We start from the raw sequence: 24,065 nt of genomic DNA, 5'->3' as shown, positions 1-24,065 counted from the left end.
GATTCATCATACAAGCACTGTTTACATTTATATTCGACATAAACTCGGTATTGGGAACTTTGACATCAAAAGTTTCAAGGTGATAAGATGTCAAGATGATAGTTGCTAAGTTAAAAAAAAATACCAGAATTCAGAATGGTTTTCAGGGAGGCAACAACATGCTACATACAAACGTATCCTTTCATGTGTCTCTTCATCATCATATCAGGCCGATGCAGTCCACTGCTGGACATAGGCCTCTTCCTTTCTTTCTGGTGTCTCAAATAGTGGAAAGTATTTTTTTTTAAAAATACATTTCAATTATAAAAGGCGGGTTAAGTTCTCATTCTCAGTGTTCTAACTAATGCAAAAAAAATATTTAACGCAAACCAGTACCGAAATCCGCCATATTTGGAAAATAACAAAATTTATCGACGCATGTATCAGACACGCAGTGAAATACCTCAGCTATCTGATATACAATATTATGGTTAATCACCATCCATTATGCACGCATAATGTCGCCATACATTGCTATAAAATTAATTTATTCTTTTGAAAATTACATACGCAAATGATTCACTATAATTCTTTGGTGATTTTATTTGTGTTTTCCGTTTATTTTCCTCTTTGTATTTATTATTCTGGAATATTCAATATAGCTATTAAGCGCCATATTCAATTACAACGTGATATATTTTTACATATAAAATAAATAGACAATATGAGACACATTATTTAATTATAATTATGAACGAACTATTTATTCTACTATAATATATATATTAGGTGACTAGTGAAACGACTGAAATATGTCAGATTAACACTTATGTATTCAAAGTATAGATCTCATTTTATAGGTAGTTTACATAAGATATAACAGTACTTATGAACTTCACTTGGCACATATTTATGAAAATTTATGAACAATAGTTAAAACACCTAAACACCCACGCAAATAAACTGCACGAGCTTCAACGCGGTAGGTAAATTACTTCAAGTATCAGCTTTACACACACATTCTTAATTGTTGACAAATACATTGTACCACTCAGGGGCGCGTAAAATCATAAAAAAAAAATAATTACACATAATGCTTCAATTAAAACACTTGACCTCGTAATATCTAAAACCTTAATGATTACATACCGACGTGTTTATTTTACAGCAATATATCTTCCATTCCCAATGTAAGTGATCAATAAAATCATTTATCAACCTTCGCTACTGTTCCTACATATTCACATATTCGCATGACTACAAACTTAGTATTTATTAGGACAATTCCTAATATTACGACAGTTACAAATATTCACATTGTCATTGATCTCGATATAGCAACAACAAACACGAACGTTTAATCAAAATTGTTTTAAAATGTCTTGGTTGCATTGACTTTAACATTCTGCCTCAGGCCACTTTAATATTTTGTATAGAGTCTTATAAAATTAGTACAAGTGAATAAGTCAGTAAGTAATTGCTATAATTATGTTTAGATCTGTTAGCAAACTGTTTAGGAGATTGATTTCTGATTACAGATCGAAGATCGTTCCTAATACATATATCCGTTAAAAAAAATCTGAATAGATCCATAGTGCATTCTATTTGTAACACAAAAAAATATATATTTATAAGTAAAAAGTGTTTCATGTATGTAACAAATTTTATTTTATAAAGAATAATCCTTAAATAGCTATAAAAAAATTTGCTAACATTACTTTAACGTCTTCATTAATTAATAAGCAATCAGAATTAAATAAACGAACGTTATTACTGTAACAGACAATTATGTTAATTCTATTTGTTTCTATATAACATATAGTATATTTATGACGTGTAAATGGCCTAAGGGAGAACACAATTCGTGACTATTTGGTGTTGCCAAGACACTGTGACTGCTTTTAATTACGTTTGTTATCAATTCGGTATGTAAGAACAATTTATTAATAGCTTAATGTCAGTTTAGTCTAATTTACAACCTATTCCATGGTTATAAATCTTAATAGGCACAATGAAGACATTAGTAACAGATATATGCATGTGTGGTAAGATATAATTTGTTTCTTTATATGTTAATTACCTATAATAACATATTTCATTCAAAGACATTTTAAATACTAATAATTATTATAAAAAATATTGTATTTATTTATAAATTATAAAACATTAACATAAGAAAGATTATAGATGCCGTGATTTCAACCGACAGTCTTAGTCAAGGAAAATTTCACGTTCAGGGAATGGCTTAATTGTCTTTTATGGACAGACGGCCTTGTTGTATGCATAATACAATTGCTTTTACATATCAATCACAGTAAGTAATTTGTATCAATCACGATCACGTCACAGTGCAACGGATAGAACTTCGCATAACAAATAATAGGCATTAATTAATCCAAACATGGAACAAAAACACTTCCTTGGCTTCAAAATAAGGCGGGCCAGGCAGTCGCCAGATGCACCAGCTCCTGGACAGAGCGTTCCACCGTCCACGGGTACTAGGAAACGTCAGAGAGTTTGACTTTATGTCATCGACATAAGGCTTTTGCATAAAAAAGTCGCTGAAAAAAATGAATACGCAATTTCGAAAAGGGCACATCTCATAAACATAATATCTAGATCTTATCGAGAAATGTATATATAGCAAAACTTCTATAATTTTTTATTGCTAATTGCACCTTGAAATTCTAACCCAAAAATATTGTTTTTACACTCCTTCAGAAATTTTCTTTTTCCTGAATTTTTACATTTTCGAACATGTGCCCTTTTCGAAATTGCATATTTAATTAGACCCGAAACAAATTTCGTGGCGGACACCTATGTAGCTAAGACCGGCCCTGGTTTGACATTCCTATGTAGTATCGCGTAGTACAAACCTTTTTGTAAACATAGCAATAAATCATTGTTAGTTTACTGACTGAAGCGGCCGCACCATTGGAATCTAGTTTTGCACGGTTTATACAAATATTTACATATAATGATATTACGGCGAAGAAAAACATCGAGAGGTAATCCAGCCGTGTCATTGAATTTAAAATGTATCGAGATAGTTACTCGTAACTTCGGTTCTTGGAATCAGGAATGCAAGCTATGAACATGTTTTACAAACCATTATGGAATGTAGGATGTTTGTTTATTTTAAACTATCGTATGTCAATACATTCTTCGCTAATATTTGGTTAGTTTGTATTGAATTTTTTCTACAAAAACGAATGAATTGAATATCTTAATAAAAAAAGAATACCTTCTTTTAGTTTTCGGAAGGAAAACGTGTTACAATTTGTGATTTATTTAAACCAGATTTAATGAAATTTTATTTTTATTAAAACTAGTTTCTTCATAGTTCATAACTAATTTATCACAAGGCCAAATATCAATGTTACCGGTGTATCATTGGGGCACTTATTTCGGGGTACAGGACAATCGTAGAAAGATAATTAAATGCGTGTCCATTTCTATAATACAAGTTCTGTTTCCAATCAAAACTGGCCTTTAAACGTAATTTACATTTATGTTGAATTAATTCATTGCTGAATGTATACATGCATTACATATCATTAGTAATGAAACGATATAATTATACTAATGTTTGAAAAAGTTGTCTGAACAATTTACGAATTATATTGCATATTCGAAGCACTACATTATATTCTTTTATTCATAAGAAATTGTAAGTAGAAATCTATACTATTATATAAAGCTGAAGAGTTTGTTTGTTTGTTTGAACGCGCTAATCTCAGGAACTACCAGTCCAAATTGAAAAATTCTTTTTGCGTTGGATAGCCCTTCGTTCGTGGAATGCTATAGGCTATATATCATCACGCTATACCCAATAGGAGCGGAGCAGTAATGGCTAATCTCAGGAACTACCGGTCCAAACTGAAAAATTCTTTTTGCGTTGGATAGCCCTTTGTTCGTGGAGTGCTATAGGCTATATATCATCACGCTATGACCAATAGGAGCGGAGCAGTAATGACTAATCTCAGGAACTACCGGTTCGAACTGAAAAATTCTTTTTGTGTTGGATAGCTCTTTATTCGTGTAGTGTTATAGGCTATATATCATCACGCTATGACCAATAGGAGCGGAGCAGTAATGGCTAATCTCAGGAACTACCGGTTCAAACTGAAAAAATATTTTTATGTTGGATAGTTCTTTGTTCGTGGAGTACTATGGGCTATATATCATCACGCTATGACCAATAGGAACGGAACAGTAATGGCTAATCTCAGAAACTATCAGATCGAACTGAAAAAAATATGTTTGTGTTGGATAGCACTTTGTTCCTGGAGTGCTATAGGCTATATATCATCACGCTATGACTAATAGGAGCGGAGCAGTAATGGCTAATCTCAGGAACTACCGTGTTTGAACTGAAAAAATCTTTTTGTGTTGGATAGCCCTATGTTCCTGGAGTGCTACAGGCTATATATCATCACGCTATGACCAATCGGAGCGGTGCAGTAATGAAACATGTTGCAAAAACGGGGGAAAATTATTAGTTTTGAGAGCTTCCGTTGCGTGCGCTGCGTAAACGGTTAAAGTTATGCAACAATGATGTATGACGGGATTACTCCTCTTAAAAAGTTCTAAAAAATAATATTATAAAACAAAGTCCCCCGCTGCATCTGTCTGCCTGAACGTGTTAAACTCAAAAACTACCCAATGTATTAAGATGAAATTTGGTATGGAGACAGTTTGAGACCCTGGGAAAAACATAGGCTCCCGGGAAACTACTACCTTTATAACGGAAAACTTTATAACGCGGGCGGAGCCGCGGGCAAAAGCTAGTATAAATATAAAATAAAATATATTTTAGCGGCATACGATTTACCAAATTAAGAGTATTTTTAACCGACTTCAAAAAAGGAGGAGGTGCTCAATTCGACTGTATGTTTTTGTGTGTTTGTTACGAGAGTACTCCGCCAATGGTGGATCGATTTTTAAAATATTTTTTTTGTTTGAAAGGCACCGACTCCAAAATTGGTAACCAGTATATAGTATTTATTATGTTAAATTATTTTTTGGTTTTTAGTAGTTTGTGAAGGCGGTGTATTTTTTGTTAAAAAGTTTTTATACACAAAATACTTAACTACATGCAGTGCCAACTATCACTTTAGGCGACAAGGCATTCAACAAGTAATTTATGAAAGAATTTAAATACTTTACAAGGGAGATTTTAATCAACCACGAACTCGATTTGTAACGCACGTAACAGAAAAAACTAAGAAAATTGAAATATCAAATAAGAAAAGTATTATGTTAATATAAATACGCGGATATGAATTGATGAATTGAGAACCGTACCTTTAAATTTTTCGGGTCGTCATTTAGCGTAATAATCCTTTCGGAGGGCGTGAATTAATAAATGGTCAGCTTATAGCTGTTGAAAGAAGATCGTACCAAACACCAGTACGCATTGGCAGAAGCCTGAAAGAATTTTAACATAATTGAATCCACTATGATTGTAATACAGTATACATTATTAAATTACAAACTAACGTTCATAACAAGAACATTTAAAGCTATACGATTGTATGAATAATATAACAATAACTTATAATTTATTTTCAGTTCATAACTGGACTTGAAGTTATTTCATTATTTCTATAAAAGCTTATTAGATGACCAATAAAATAAACTACGTTATTTTATAGACCTAATCATTTTTATAAGGACTTTGAGGCTCATTTATCCAAAGAAATACGAGAGTTGTAAAGTAATGATGGTATAAACATACCGCATTACCAACTATGGTAATTCGTTAAGTTTGCTCGTATATTAAAATCTATGTAGTGTGTGCATGTTTTATTTTAATATGTCGATCACCTTTACAACCGTATAAGGCTTAAATGATACACGGGAGCTGCAAGCCGAGGTTCCTTTCACACTAAATATTTGAATTGTAATTAAATCTCAATTCGTATTTTTATTTTTGGCTCGAGCAGTAAACAAAAGTCAATGTCTTTAGCTATAGTTGGTTATCAGCATACTCCAAAATATTAGTTTAGGTTATATACATGAAATTGTAAAAAGACAAACATTTAAGTGACCCAATTTAGAGATTGATGACCCAGTCGGTGCAAGATTTATTTATACATAATGTATCTTGATTTTTTGCGTATTTCGTAATGAGGATAAGAATAAAAATTGCATGCTAACAAGACGGCACGCGTCGCGGCTCCGTGGGCTAGACTGGCGACCGAGGATAAATCTAGAAACTACGTGAATAAACTGCATAATTAAACGAAATGGCGCACAATCTGCTCTCATTAACCATTTAATGTGACGAGTGCAAACCCCTCAAAAGGTTACACTGATGCAATGCTAATTTGTCGATTCTTTTGTGCTAGCGCTGCAAGTGCTTACTGATGGTCGATTATTTTTGAGCGTGACATTTTGTTGTAACATTTCAGTAGCATGCAGCCAATACCTCGTAAAATGAGAATTTTAAATACCACTACATAAAGATTTAAAAATGAATATTGATACTATTTCGAGACTTCTTTTGTTCGACATAATCATAAATCATTAGGAAATAAATGGTCGGCACTTGTATTGTTTCTGTAGTAAATGCAACAGCTACATCCTTTGTTAAAACATATTTTTCAGATTCTGCTTATACCAAAAAGTAAACTATGTCGTTCCCGCACTAAGGCAATATTTCAGCCTATTATGAATAAAATATCTGAAAATATTAATGCTCAACGACCTGACTCCTGGCAAAGAAGCAATTTATAATTCCGAAGCCAACGTGAACGTGCAAAAATAGCTCTAACAATGCATGACGGCTGCGCGGGGTAGGTGCGCCTTAATCACCTTAGTGAGAATGCAGTTTGACCATCACAATGCGTTTCCACTCACGCGGACCACCGAATACGATCAATTCGAACGATCAGCCGACATGCATAAAAGTATGTGCAACTCGCGACCTGGTAACAAAGGACCAACAAAGACCTGTTATGCTATACTTATATAGGTATATAAAGGTTTTATCGCCCGTTTCGCGACGTTGTCTTTTTCATTCGCTTTGAGTCTTTTTTTCAGACCACGCAAATAGACAAACTTGCACTACTATTGCTTTATTTTTAGCACACGAAATTTAAAAAATCTTAGTAAATAAATTGACTTAGGTATCTAACTTAAAAAAATATTTAAATACATATTCTTGATCAGTAAAAAAGAAGAATCTAACAATAGTTTTTTTTATCCCTAATATTTTTTTTTATAGAAACGTCCTTACAACGGCAAATCTGCAATCAAGTCTAAAATACATTCTAAACAATATAAATTACAAAGCAAAATCGAATAAGAACTCCTGACAAAAAATGAAAATAAACAATATGCATTAATTCAAATATACTCAATACAAACAGCAACACAGCGTCGCGTCGCATCAGTCATAGATAAATCAAGTAAGTCAATAAGCACCTACCGACCGATGCTATCTTATTTAGAGAAGATGAACGACCGATACAGATCAACAGTAAAGCTGATCAAGTTGTCGGCCGGTGATCGACGAGTACACCTGTACGATGTAAGTTGATTTAAAAACACATTAATTATGTAAAATGGTAAATTATTGCAACATACGAACGTTACAGCCACTTGCGTAATTATTGAATGAGTTTTGAATGTATAAGTAAGTATGCGTTGGGTATACCTCTGCAGTTCATTTTATAAAAGTAATATATTAAAGTGAAGAGTTTGTTGGTTTAAACGCGCTAATTTCATGAACTACTAAACCGATTTTGTTTCTTTTTCAGTAATAGCTACATTACTTCTGAGTGCTATCCACCTCTTTTTGTCTCTGGTAAATATTTAGCCTGGAAAAACTTTTTCAAGCGCGTTGAACTGCAAGCAAAAGCTAGTGACACTATAAAATAAAGGACAAAAGATAAGTACTTGCGCATATAATTAAATACCTACTTGAAATTAATGATCTTTTTTCTGAAAAATACAACGCCTTATCGGAATGCAGTTGAGCTTGGCCGAGGTTTGAAGGCTTACTTGATTTACAAGTTCAAAAGCTAATGATATTGAGGACATTTATACCCACTACATGAATAATCTGCATTGCGTGATTTGCAATAATAAATAATTTTTCAATTAATATTCTTAATTAATTAGACAACCGTGGTATGATCTGATAATTGGAAACATGACGCTTGTTTTCATATATTATAAATAATTTACGATGGCATAGATTTTTAAATGCGAATAAATTATTAATAAAAACTACAATTATTTTTCTCTTCCCTAAACAACAGTAAAATATTTTATTCAAACTGACTAGTTTGGTTCTGACAGGTTGGCTCTAAAAATCGAAAATAGAATTTCTTTTTGTACGAAATATTTATGCTCGACTTTACTTGTATACAGAAAAATTTCACCTCGCATGTTGCCCTTTAAGACTCCCTAACATAGGAGATAGTAGATAAGCGGTAAAAGGCGTCGCGTTGTGCCGACACAATCAACATGTTTCCGACAACAATACTAAGAATTTGAGAATTCCTGAAGCGATCTTCGCACCACTTTAATGTATTTAAATAAAAAATAAGCTACTGATGGTCACGCTTCACGCCAATATAAATCATTGACATCCTAATTAAACTAATGCATCACATAAATCATACACCGCCTAACCTGACACTATCATAAATTAATATTAATTGTACGAGAGATATAAAAATACTAGAATACACAATGACATTGTAATAAGCACGATTACAAATATATTAATCACACATGTCATGATCACGTGACAAATTCCGATTCCGTATTTTTTGCAAGCGTTTCGCAGTGACAGTTGACCTGGCGACCTTGCTCGTAATGGGTGTAGCTGGAGATTCGACGTCAGGCTTGGACTCGACTTGTATTTGTGTGGCGTTCACACTTGGTTATGTTAGTCAATGTTACCATTACCCGTGGGACTAGCAGGGTTGTCTTTTAATTCCTCATCGTGTCTCAAAATAAATTATGTCTACAAGGGTTCTTGTGTATCTACTATCACGTGTGTTCATTTGTTAAAAAAAACGTCTTAATTCGGTTGGGGTCCGTGACTAACCCTGATTTTCGCAGTGCTCTCCCCAATTATTCAGCTTTATAATTTTGTAAAAAACATTTTTATACCCTGCCTTTAAAATATGATAAAGCTTTTCGAATATTTTCTCTGGGTATGAGGAATATCTGTAATAATAAGGATATGGGAGATTTTTGTTTGTCTTAGGCAGGCCTTTACTGAAGAATGACTATAGCTACATGGCTACCTACGCTGTAATTAAAACTGATTTTAAAAAGAGTAACACTAGAGTTTCTTGTTTGTTCTTTTCTGAAGAGAACTGCTTTCCGAGCAAGTGGTAGAGTAAACATTGAATCTAAATAATATATAGCATTTTACAGGTTTAAATAAATAATTTCATTTTATTTCTTTCATTTCATTAGGCCCATATGCACACAGTGAATTTTACATTTTGGGGAAAACTTTCACGCAAACAGAACCGCATGCAACACCTAGTAAACAATAACAAGCCTTATTATAATAATAATTAAGATTCCTTGATCTGGATACACCAGTATGAAGATAAAGCATGCAGCAGCCCTAGTGACCCGACGCCCTTGGGGCCGGTCACGTCCGACACTCGGCCGCAAGCTCACCAAAGATATTAGATTGGCTTTTACTCAATAAGGATCGATAAATTATTTATGTTGTCTAATATATCGCGCGTATTATGTGTGAAGATAAATCTACATTCCTTGAAAGTAATAAGTGCAATTTTTTATGTAATTTCTGGGTCATGATCATACATGAAACCTTGCCCTTAAATCTATGCTTTTTATAATAAGCGAGACATTATTGTGGTAATTAATAAAAAATCGGTTTCTGCTTTTTATTTTAACCATATTTTGTTTCCTTTTTTTATTGATTTTATGATTTGATGGTAAGCCACACGACCACCCATAAACAGAAGAACACCACCAAACCATCCAACACCTTGAATTACAAAGTATTGTTTTGTATTCCACTGCGCTCGCCATCCTGAGACATGAGATTTAAGTCTTATTACGTCCAGTAGTTACATTGGCTACAATGCTCTTCAAACCGGAACACAACAATGACTAAACATGGCTGCTTGGCGGTAGAAATATACATTGCGGTGGTACCTACCCAAGCGGACTCTCACATATGAGAGACCTACCCCCAGATAATTAATTCCTTGTATTAAAGCAATAAATGTAAATTTATTTGTCGATAATTACGTAAGCGGCGATAGCCTAGTTGGGTGTGGAACGGTCTGCCAAGACGAATGTCCGCAGGTTCAAATCCCAAGGGCACACACGTCTGACTTTTCTAAAAAAAAATAATATGTGTATTCTTTGTGAATTTATCGTTCGCTTTAACGGTGAAGGAAAACATCGTGAGGAAACCTGCACATCCGAGAAGTTCTCTATTGGATTTTCGAAGGTGTGTGAAGTCTACCAATCCGCACTAGGCCAGCGTGGTGGACTAAGGCCTAATTCCTCTCAGTAGTAGAGGAGGCCCGTGCTCAGCAGTGGGCAAGTATATAATACAGGGCTGATATTATTATATTATTATATTATTATATTATTAATTACATTTCTAATCATTACCGTTTCATTATACATGGTGGTACGTCTGTTTATCAGCTATTATAAACAACCGTCAAAATACCTTGACATTCGTTGAATAAAAGTTTCTAACAATAGAAAATATCATAACAAGGCGTGGTCTTATTGAACTATGCCTTTGTTTTCTAATGCAAAAAATATTATTGTTAGCCTAACTAATGAATTATTTATCCCGCATTGGTAATTAGAAAATTTAATATGTAATTAAACGCAGAATATTTCATTGTGTTCGACTTAATCGATTTCTAACATCATTGTAACAAGTTAAATGCAATAATTGTTTTTAGAGAATCTGAGACATTATGTTAAATATATTCTACTTGAACTGACGGCCAATGGGGCACGAAGGTACTGGAGTGGAGGCCACAAACTGGCAAGCGCCGCGTCCGATATCCCACCAAACTTCAGGTTGGACAGGTGACCTAATAAAAGTGGCTGTTTGTCGCTGGATGCTGGCCGCTTCCGATAGATAGATCTGCAAAACTTTTGAGGAGGCCCATATTCAGCAGTGGACATCCTGTGGCTGATGATGATTCTTCTTGAGACTAATTGATAGACGACGCAAAATCATTGGCTGAAGAACCATGAAATATTTAGATTAGTTCCTTACATGTTACACATCCCAGGAGAGTGCTCAGAAATGATTTTTGAAAATGCATTGTGTTAAATCTCAACGAACACACAGAAATTAGTACTCACATAAAAGCAAAATAATACTTTCTCTCTTACCTACTAAACCCCAACAACTACAAAGGTTATAAACTTAAAATTCGGCAGAACCACATTCCTCATAGGATGCATCCGCTATGTAATAGAAGGCATTAGAATCTAATGTCGTATAAACATAAAAGGTGTACTCAAATGTTTGGATAGCACCAACCACACGTAGTGAAACCAATCATAATAATTAAAATATGAACTACCCGATTTTTATTTAAAAAAATGTAATGTGTTAAGTATATATATGAGATGCACTCAAGACTTAAGTATAAAATACAAATTTATATACTTCCACCATCCATACCTACACAACTTTAGATGAAGCGACATTGCAGGCATGATTATTATGCGGAATTAAGATCTTAAAAAACTTTATGTTGACACCATGTATATTATGTATCTCCCGGAACTAAAACAAATTGCTATAATAAGGTAACTAGTTTAAAGAGCTTAAAGTAGAGTAAAACCTTGATTTTTTAAAAGTAACCAAAACCGCAATGTTCCGAACATTGCCAAATCGAAACTTCATAGTTCAAGGGTCCGACATGAGTAATGTTCCGCGTTTAGCTAAAACATGATAAACATAAATTTCTCGCCGCATTGCATACCAGCTCCAAAATAGACCTTTCTATAATAATATGACCTGTCACAAGAACTGATGTTGACGCATGAGTTGTTTAACTAAACTTGTAAAGGTGTGATCATCAGTGCAGTTTTTAACAATTTTAAAAACTAATAGTGCGTGACATAAGTATTGTATATAAAGTGATTTCATAAAATTGTTGATTATTGAAAAGTACTGATTTTTGCAGACCGCCCTCTATAAGTACTTCTTTTTGTTTTGCATAGTCTTTGTATTATGTTTATCTTTCCTCTTTCCCTTATATATACATTAAAGAGTTTAAAATTAAACTTAATGAAAAATTAATACAATTACATTAATTTTAAAGTTCAGAATTTGCTGATATTGCTTATCATAGAAGAGAAACATTAATCAATATTGTGGATATTTGGGACATTATTTAGTTATCACCAACAGCAAGTCAGTTGAAGGCAATTAGAATGTTCATTTAAATCGGATCTGGTGAGAAAATAATTTCGAGCTCATGTAGAATAAAACTAAATTAAGAAGTAAGATTATTGTTTTTAAGACAATATAAATAACTAAATACCGCATTAAAATAAAAACAAGCAGCAAACTCAACATCGAGTATTTAAAAAATGCTAAACTTGACACAATGACTAAATCTTAAGTTTGACTAAATATCCTATTAAATAGATGAATCTACGATAAAGTTATTAAAATCCTCATAAAATAAAACCTCGCTATCTCGTTGCGTCCCATCAGATACACGTTCCGCGTTACGTATAAGCGAAAACGTACGCAAGTCGCAAACGAGTAATTTTTTCACACGAAAATTCGTCGTGCTTGCGCAAACTATTTTTAGTTGCAAGATCACAGTTAACACATGTGGTCAAGCCTTAAGATTAACAACGGTTTGATACGGATCACGAACTTGGCTGCACATAGGAGGGTATGTACTTGACATATCCCTGACATTTACCAATATGAGAGTAAGGACATTTTCTTCCTTATTTTTAATCGTTGTCATATACGGTGAGTGAGAAAAACTTTGAACACGTCTTGCTGCTAATAAATAATTTCTAAGGAACCTACGAGAATCCAGGTATGGAAGTACCCACGCCCATAACTCTATGAAAATATTTTCATCCTATATTGTCGCAGGATTTTTGATAGTGTAATATGTTAACTTTGGAAATATAGATAGATGTTTAGAAAATGTGTTGTTGACAATTTCTCGTATACTTCATAATATTGATGGCTATCAAATTGTCCATCTAGTTGCATGCTATTCATGGTCTCACGCCTTCAGTAACTATAGAATCCAATGCCTGACCATAATACTACGAATACTAATCACAGTGATGGTGTTAATTAACACCTAGATGAACAACATTTTCTTTTTTCTGATTGTATTCACAGACTTTTTATATTAGCCTTATTGGACTGCCGTGGTTGCGTATTATACGGTGCAAATGTAGTGTTCAGGTATTGGCTTCGATCTCCAGGTCGTGCAAAGATATATTGGGTTTCTTTACTTAGTATCAGCCCGGAGTCTGGAATTTGTGCCCGATATGCCGGTAAAGTCGCTCCCTAACACATCATGGGAAAGAATACGCATAGCGAAAAATGGGTACACCACTTGCGCTTCTGCCTACCCCTTTTAGGATAAGAGGCGCGTGTGCGTGTTTGCCTCATTAGACCGATGATTAATAAATAAAGAAATTATTTGCCATCTTTGGGGAGTCGTTAGTTTGTTAAGACCATTGATTTTTTCTAGTAATATTAAACCTACTAACAACAATCCATTTTTGATTACTACAATTACTATATGGTTATACTCAGTAATATATACTCTACCATTACTACAAATATTACTTATCACGTAGCAATGAGACAACATTCAGTGACGTATCCAACCTTTCATGCATTTAATTACAATTACCACATTCCAATTTTATTAAGCCGAAATAAAAGATCGTAAATATGTCGCGTTGAAACGGAAGCGTGAACTATGCAAGTGGAAAACGCATGCAAGGCCGTATTCAACGTCGTTCTTAATCATATGATACTATCGAAAATATCGGTGTACATTGCGTGTTTGTGGTTAATATACTGATAATGACAGCGAATGTTGAAAGTAATGCATCTGAATTTAATGAGACAATCAAACGAGCACTACCTATTTTCGGATTAGTAACCATAGCAGTTTTTTCACATTTTAGCGTTACGCACGAATATGCGGAAACGAATTATGCAAAATGAATTAATGAATTAATGAAAATGTGTCATAATCATTAGTAAAACAGTTGTCAACAATAATATACATATACTTCTTTAATCCCTTAAACCTTGTGAATTTCGCCATTTTTAACCAACTTCAAAAAACTTCTGAATTCGACTTGCGTGTATGTACTACATATGTTTGTATGGTAGCGTTTTGTTCATAAAGTACTGATCCGATTTGGATGGAGTTTTCGTTATTCAAATATATATTTTACATCGAGGTTAGTATAATTATAATAATATATATTACAACTATACATTAGATCTACGGAGAAAGATTATGGGACTCTTCAATAACTAAGAGCAAATGGCACGCGAATGCTGCAATCAGTACTATACAATTATGTAGTGATAACTAACAAAAAACAAAAATAAAACCGATTTAAAACTACTACAAAGCCTATATATATATATATATATATATATATATATATATATATATATATATATATATATATATATATATATATATATATATATATATATATATTTGCAGTCGTTGTCTTGCCGAAAGATATTTTAGGCTAAAAATAGATCAGTTCAACTATTCAGTAACAAACATTTTCTATTATTCAGTATATTTCGAGAAAAAACGCTCAAACTCATTATTAATAGATATTAAAATACTTATAGCAGATCAAATATATAAAAAACAACTTATTTTATAAACAACAAATTAAGAAACGTTTCACGCTTGACCGCAAGTTATTTTATTTGTCTTAAACTAAATTTAATCTCACTAATGAATTAATTTTGTGTGTATGTTTTATTATGCAATAATTCATATTAAAACATAAAAAATAAAAACCTCACATTTATCCTAATACTCTTCATACTCTGTACCCATCTTAATCTCTCGTAGTCTATTTTTCAGAACTTTTACTTCTGCCATGCGAATTGCACACACATTTTTTAAATTTATTTGATAGTCTTATTAATGACGTACCAACGTAAGTTAATAAATTATGCTGAACCCGACTACATTATATTCAAATCGATTTACTTATAAATAAACTCTCTTCTTAAGAACTACACATAATAAACATCCGGAAGCTACAAAAATGCGCATTTTTAATTAAATTGCCTTTAAACCACATCTTTCCATAAATAAACAACTTACAACTGGTAATTTGCTAACAAAAAAAAATGTAATATTGCAAAGTAAACAATGGTAGTATATCACACAATAATTTCAATAAAAAAACACTTATGGCGATACAACGTGAGGTTAAACTGCATTAAATTATAAACGTTCGTCGTGATGGCTTAAGGACTTCACAATTGCCTGGGATTATTTCGGTCAAGAAAATTAAATAATATAATTACGCGAAATAAAAATAAATTCGGATGTTCTGACCATCGCATCGCAACGACGGTAATGGAGACAGGCGCGGCGGGTGGCGCGTAATAACTGAGATTATCTTGATATATATGTAAATAAATCACGCTATTAATTCATATCCGACTTAGTTTACTTATTTTACATCAATCGTAATATTAGGATATTCAGAGCCTTCTTGGAGAGTCCTCACCCGTGACCATGAAGGCTGCAAAGTCTTAGAAACGTCGATATAAAATATAAAAAACCGCGATAAAATCTGAAACATAATTTTATTTCGATATCTAACATTCGCTTTGACATAGAATATCATTAGGATATTTGTATCAGACCGGATAGCAAACACAGGAGCAAAGTAAATAAAACTCACCAATATGGCCCACGTGTGTCCGGAATCAGTCTATCTATGACAAACATAATGGAATCGACTGGCGAAGGAAATCATTACTCGTCAATCGATATCTGAATATTACTCCAACTATATCAATTCCAAAGAGTATCAGTAGAGTCTTGTAGAGTCCGTATAAAAAATAATAAGAAATTTCCAATAATCATAACCAACGATTAATGTATATTCAAACACACTTTAACAGCCTCACAGATCTTGGAAATATCGCATTTCGCGCATAAATATCGCAATCGAAGTTGTAACATTAAACCTCTGGGCTTTGTTAGGTCGCGCTACCTAAACCGTCATTTATACCCGCTTGATAACAGCTTATTATAACCCGTAAACCCTATCAATACCATAAACCATCATTGTTTTTAGATTAGATATAATATAATAAATGGTTGGTATTCTGTACTTTAAACTTACAGCCCTCTATTATATACTGTCCCGCTGCTGGGCACGGGCCTCCTCAACTACTGAGAGGGATTAGGCCTTAGTCCACCACGCTGGCCTAGTGCGGATTGGAAGACTTAACACACTCTCAAAATTCCTATAGAGACCTTCTCAGGTATGCAGATTTTCTCACGATGTTTTCCTTCACCATTAAAGCAAGCGATAATTCACAAATAATACACATAATGGTTTTTAGAAAAGTCAGATGTGTGTGCCCTTAGGATTTGAACCTGCGGACATTCGTCTCGGCAGTCCATTCCACAACCAACTAGGCCATCGCCGCTTACTAACATAAGTTATTGTAAATTAATAAGTCAATAACTAAAAGGTATGTTCTTTCTTATCATATCAAAATACATGATTTTTGTTAACAAAAATATAAAAATACAGCTCATATTTTTATCATCGGACGTAAAATGTCTTGTACAAATATTCATATAATATTCAACGCACAAACTACCTGTAAATCGTTTTATTACATGTAAAAATGACTCTTGGAGCATATGTAAGGTGAAATGGATAATGCAGAGCCCGGCCTTGAGATTCAGGTCGGGGTTGACCTCAACTATTTATACGTATCGATATGAAAAAACAAAAGCTTACGTCATATCACGTTCGAAAATTCAAAGAAATTTAACAGACAATTTATTTAGGGAACGTATGTCATAATATAGTACCAAGATCTCAAGCATGGTGGGATATCAAAAATACATTTGAAATTAATGCTTACAAGGAACATGATAGAGTTTGAAATGTTTAAGACCTGTCTCTACCTTTATGTATACACGTTGCTAATACTACAATACTCTGTTAATTCTTACGTTCTCCTTAAATATTAACAATTTCACAAAATAAAATTGATAATGAATATATTTTATAAGATAAATAAAAAAAACATAAGTAATCTGAACTTCTTTTAATTCATAATAAAAATAACACGAAATTATTATTAATGATTATGTTTACACACGAGTCGTTGAACGAACTGAGTAACCATACAATACATAATTATTTTAAAAGCTATTTTAAAAATTGTGACGTACTAGTTCACATACATGTTTAAGTTATACAAATGATTTAAACGCGCCACATAGTTATTAAAGTTACTATAAATTAGGTTAAAATTCCTTTCCGTGATTTTATCGGTATTAAATTACTTAACTTACAAGAATATTACCATAATTTTACACGTGAACCTGCCCATGCTGACTTCCGGCTACAAATACTATTTCCCAAAAAATTTACAATACAAATTGCTACATATATACATATGGCTACAAATTGTACATGTATATACACACATATACAATTTCCAAAAAAATAAAATGATTCTATAAACATGAAACCAAAAGAAATTCGATGTAATGAAAAATATACTTATTCAAGTTAGAAAATGTAACTAAATTTCTAACGACGTATAATTTAATAAAATTTTCATTTACTATATTTATTTCTACAATACCTACCGACATAATATAGTATTTATAATTTCTAATTAATTATGCCTTAGTCGATGCCCACATCGTCAATTGATTTGTTGTGATTTTAGATTAAAATATGCTTATAATTATCAATGTATAGTAATGTTTTGGGTTGATCCGGATTTAAGTAAAGATGTTACTCACACACACACTGCTAGTATATGCTATACTTAACGTAATTATAAGTATATATTTTTAAGATACTTTGTAATATGAGAAATTAAAAACAATGTTTGCGTTACAGGCATAGCCTAGTACATAGCCTATACTTACTTATATATAGACATGAGTAGATATTGTCGACGCGAACCGCATTATCATAACATATTTTTTGCTTATATTGGTCCGGATGCGGAAGTTAAAGTAATGTGGGCGTATTAATCGGAAAGCCGTGCCACACCAGTTAATAACACGCATTTTAAGTACAGTTTATTTAAAGGTTAAAACTACTTATGTACTTATCATCATACTTTGCATATCTGCAAGCGATCTGGAAACCGCATCTGCTTAAGAAGTTAAGAAATGGTTTGCTTATGTCAGGAATATTTGTAAGGATCACACAGTTTTTTATATATAATGACCCATAATTTAAGCTAAACTAAGTTAAATTATTAATTTACTCAATTTAGGGTCTAATGTATATTTTTCCAGTTTCATTTTCGTCTGCTAAAAATGAAACTGCAGTTTTAGTGAACCGAAAATATTATTATATATAATAATATTAACTGAATTTGTGTAAACGCTATTTTCCGAAATAACAGTATTTAATCCATTGAAAGTAAAATATAGAGTAAGTTATAATAGCTCCGTGATGCTACAGATGTGGAATTATGGAGTCAAACTTTTTCCTAATATTCTAATACAAAAGTACGTGTTAGCTCTAAATCAGGCTACAGCTGATCTGCGACTGACAATATTTCCTTAGTCAGCACTAATCTAGTTTCCATAGAGCTGGGTGACGAAATACATATACCATGAAAAATGACTCGTACAAAAATACTGACACACAATTTGTTATTACATTTAAATGAAAATATAATTTATAGTCCTCCATTCAGTTGTAATTGATTGTCGGACGCTGAGTTTACGCGCGATTATGTTAATGAGGATGACGCGAATCTTGCTGATAATATATATTTTGCGAAGACAATATAATCTTGAACGTGAGAGGATAATTTCTCAATTCCTTGTTGCCCTTTACTGTTTAATTATTTTTACTTCCAATTTGATTTTTCAATGTCTTCTGATTTGCAATTAATTTACTTTAAAAGTACTTAGTTTCTGCTTGCAGCTCTGCCGTAAAACTGACTTTTGGGAAAAAAATGTTTCCAAAAATTAATATTTCTCATAATCAGAAACATAACTTCAGGGATTAACGAGCTTAAAAAACTTCACATTTTAAATACAATTAATGGTTATGTCTTCTTAGCCATTTGCCTAAAAATTTACGAACTAACAGCGGATGTGAGAAAAAAGCATTATTTTTGTGTTCATTGCCTGAAACTCAAACGTTCCCACCCCTCATATAATGAATCCCCATTCCTTTCATTAATACAAGGTTATATAAACGATTCCTCCGGCCATGTGAAAGTAAAAACCCTCATAAAAATAATACTTAATTCAATTTATTTAAAGCAAAGAATAAAGCACCCTGCTCTTATGAATTTCCATTCCTTTCATTAAGGTACATCAACGGTTCCTCTGGCTATGTGAATGTCAGATGATTTTCCTCATAAAAATAATACTTAATTCAATTAATTTAAAAGCAAAGAATAAAGCAGACGGATTCTGATTCCTTTTTGCGGAAATCGTTACACAGGTCACGGCTCACCACTCTGGGATACCTGCACTATAAATGTTAGTGTAGATTTATTCTTATATTAATCCTAAGGTTATCAGCAAGTAAACAATGCTTAACTGTAAACAGTCTTACTTATAAAAAATTCGCAAAGCTATGCTTAGTAAAACACAAATTTACTCGATCAGCCGTAAGTCAAAACCCGCCACCTTGCGTCTTAATAAGATTTAAACTAGGAAATCGGTGATGTTTATGACAGCTATTTAAGTAATTCTTAATCACCTCTTATCGCTAAAACAAGTTTATAAGTAAAACTGAATGAATGCTGAAATTACATTATTCCCTCACAAATTTTATAACAGAATGCACAACTATGAAGTGGGTCAACTAATCGCTCTGAGATCACTATGACTCATGAATAACCATAATTTATTGACATTAAATAACAAAATACAATAGAGTCATCATCTACTGCAAAGGACCTTACGCAGCTGATGAAGTATAAGTATGATGTACTGAATACCGTACCTAACCCTGAAAAAAAGGCATAATGAACGCAAAAATATAAAAAAGCTGCTCGTATTATAACCATAAAAAATATATGTTTTTCAATTCTCTAGAAACATCTCAGCAATAGTATAGATACGCTATATGCGTACGTGATCGTCTATTGGAATACGACTACTTGGTTTACAAGGTTGGCGAAGTAGATGGAATGCTTTCCGCGAGAAAGAAATTGATAATATTGCAATGAAGCTTCGTTTACGAAGATAGATTATTCTATTTATCTATACTAATATATAAAGCTAAATAGTTTGTTTAAACGCGCTAACCTCAAGAACTACTGACCGATTTTGATTTTTTTACTATCAGAAAGCTACATTACTCCTGAATGCTATAGGCTACTTTTTATCCCGGGAAAATATTATCACAAAAACCTTTTTCATGCGGGCAGAGCCACAGCCAAAAACTAGTACAAATTGAAGTACGTAGTAGTTATATTAGTATAGACAAATAATAATGGTAATAGTTTTTGCACAAATTTTCTGCATACAATTATTATCAATTAGTACAAAGAATTCTTGTAATTACTCATTTCGAAGATCTCCGTATATGTGCAAAAAACATACGCAAATATCAGTGTGATATTTAAAACAGTAAATTAAAAGTCACCGATTTTTCTCCAGTATTCAACAAGAGCCTATCTTTTTAATTTAATAAATTACTTAAATTATACGTCGAGGTGCGACACGGATGATTTATCTTTTGTACTACACTTGATAAAAGCGAGAAAATCATAGTCATACAATTCTATAAACTCAATACTCAACATTGTCATTTTTCAATATGTTCTGTATTATTTTCGAGATTCGATCCAAGTCATTCGTTATAAGTTTTTAATTAAATCACGGAACCATTATACAGGGTCATTTTGACATTGCAATACTAAATGAAACCACATACTTGTCTACTTGGAAATAACACTTTACAATAAGTTATTTGAGCTGTAGATGTAAAATAAAAAAGTGTAAGTTTCGAACAAAATAAAGATCAATAAAAAGTAATTTAAATTTTACGCGCCCTATAGCCACTACTTCTACTCTAAGAGAATTCGTTGCAGTGACAACATCATACTTTCAGTCAGAAATACACCTACGCACACGCCATATTCGCATTAGTCTACAAAATGTAAAAAACATCGGAAAACTAAAACCAGGATTTTTTGTGAAAATATTCGTTATTAATGCATGATTTTTGGCACAATGTCAGCAATGGTTTCATTTAATAACGCAATGTTAAAATGACCCTGTATATATAATTTAAAATGTGAAGATAAGTTTTTCTGTCTTGTACTAATAGTCTTTAGGATGATCTCAATTACAATACTAGGGCCACACAAAGATTAATGTCAACGCCAATAATTGCAATAAATAATGCGTAAAAATACTGCTCTAGATAAGTCGAACATTAAAGGTCAAATCGAATATCAATTGTCTGATGCTGTTATCAAATTATAAAAATAAATCATAAACACCTGCACTTTGTCTCGATTAATGCGGTAATTTAATATCATTAGACGTTAGTAGGACATCAGGTTGAGTTTTGTCTAATTTACGCGCTTTGTAAATTTAGTGAGATTGTGGGGAGCTTATTTTTATTCAGTAGTGCATCAAAGATCGAAGTTACATAATGCTTCTTTTGTATACAAACACACCGAAGTAACCTCTCTGGACCTGATGGGTAGTAAACTGAGTTTCATATGGCGTCGGCTGACGAGAGATGTATGTCCACAGCCAGTCGACACAATTATGCCAGCCTGCTTAAAAGCATATGCCTATGACACTATGGAGGGGTAATTAAAATAAACCTCAATGAAAATACACAAATAAATTATTAATAATATCGAGTAAATGATCTATTCGAAATTCAAATCTTTTCAGAACGATCAGCATTAATAAAGGTATTCACTACGGCAAGTTTTACAACACCCGTGTTGTCACAATAATGCCATTTAAAATGATTAATTATAATTTGCCGAAAATATCTTACGCAATCTAACCCGAAGACCAGTGACCACACGCGACATAAAATCTAAATCTGACAAGGACGGCATTGCATAGCTTGATCATAAAACCTAATTTGCGAGATATAATGAGCTGATAGATTAAAAATATCTTACAATGCTCGTACAAGTAACAATCAGCGGCTTACAACTTACAAGACAACTGACTTATATCATAGCAATGTCAAATACAATGGAATTTATAATGTAAAAGCCGGATGTGCGTGTCCGTGTCTTTGCTTAAATGATTAAACACATTTTTTTTTTTTTGGACACGGCATAGTGACTGCACTGTACCTGATAGTAAGTAGAGTGGGGTCCAATAGATTGTCGACTGATGAGAGATTATTACCCCTTGACACTCGAAACAATTATGTCGGCCTGTTGGATCCGGATATACACACACTGATCCCGGAACGCGACACTCTTAAGTGGGCCACTATGGCAGGTTTTAACACCTCGTTAACGGTGATCGGTATCCGGGTGGACATAAAATATATCTTACCACCGGCATCACATTAGGTTTCAAAATAATATAGGATTTATTGGCACAATACTGGCATCCACAGAAATTGGAATGCCTCTCGATGGTTTCTTTTATATTTGGACTACATTGTATACCAGGTCCAATGTGGTCCTTTTTAATTGCAAGAATACAAAACACATTCTTTCGTACATTCCTGAGTCCACAGCATGACGTAGTTTGATTATTGTGCTTCCAATGGAGTAAAAAAAACTGATGGGAACGTAAAATAATAAAAGACGAAGACGACCTTATTAAGCATATATTCCAATCCCGAGCCACGTATTTCTTCAAGAAAAGCTTGCCTGACCTGAAGATCAACGTCAAGACCTGCCTTGTTGCGTTGACTTCGTACGCAATTATCAAACCTGAGTCAATCGCGAGTCCTTTAGTATAAGTGTTGTACAACTACTGTTCCGTACAATTTTACGGTTTGCGAGAAATAAAACATATTTTTTATGCGACATGATATTTCGTAAACTAAATACAGAAATAATGATAAAAATAATCGCCGATAAGATACTTGAAAAGATTTTTTACACGATCAAAAAACTATTTGAAATCGTGATCGTCTTAAAATAATCACAAACTGCTTTTATAGAAGACATTACCTTTCTATGTTACTTTCCTATTGTATGCAACTGACACGTTACTAACTATCTGGGTTTTACGAAATAAGTAAAAATAACTATCAATGAAAGTTTCATCGTAATACATTTCACTTGAAATATAGAAAACATTTCATTGTGCCAAGCACAATAGTGTGTATGATTCTGCAGTCAATCAATGCAATATAACACACAGTGTACAAAAAGTCGATATCAGGTTAGTCTTTATGTCTGTCAATTATTTTACAATACTGATTTTTACTACCGGTAGTTATTATCCAAAACTAGAGCGTTTTGATCAGACATTACATAAGTTTATAGTTAGATAAAATAAACAACAATATTTATACAGAAGACACTAACCACAATTGTCTCTAATAAAAATGTTATTAACCAGAAACAATGATATTAAATACACATTATAGTAAGAAATAAATTATGCAGTAGAAGGAACCTGAAATAATATCAAAATCCTGCGCACTATAAACTGCAAAGTACACGACGTTAAATCTATGGAAGCCAGTGATCATTTCGACCGCTATATGCTACATAATTTACATACGTTACAGCCTAAACTACATCTTTGATTAGACCATAACATACAGGTGTCAACAGAAGTTTAATCCCTATGCATATACGTTACTCTACCACGATCCAAAGTAAATCTCATCTTCAATAAACCCTTACATCC

The 24,065-nt window shown here is 32.9% G+C and overlaps 1 protein-coding gene across 2 annotated transcripts in view; it reads right to left on the bottom strand.

The window, feature by feature from the left end:
* LOC115441332 (mediator of RNA polymerase II transcription subunit 31) overlaps nt 1-24,065 on the bottom strand; it is a 57,695-nt gene that overhangs the window by 13,345 nt on the left and 20,285 nt on the right. The window lies entirely within an intron of this gene.

This window comes from Manduca sexta, chromosome 9 (genome assembly GCF_014839805.1).
Source record: "Manduca sexta isolate Smith_Timp_Sample1 chromosome 9, JHU_Msex_v1.0, whole genome shotgun sequence".
NCBI lineage: Eukaryota > Metazoa > Arthropoda > Insecta > Lepidoptera > Sphingidae > Manduca > Manduca sexta.
This window is presented reverse-complemented; position numbering and strand designations above follow the sequence as displayed.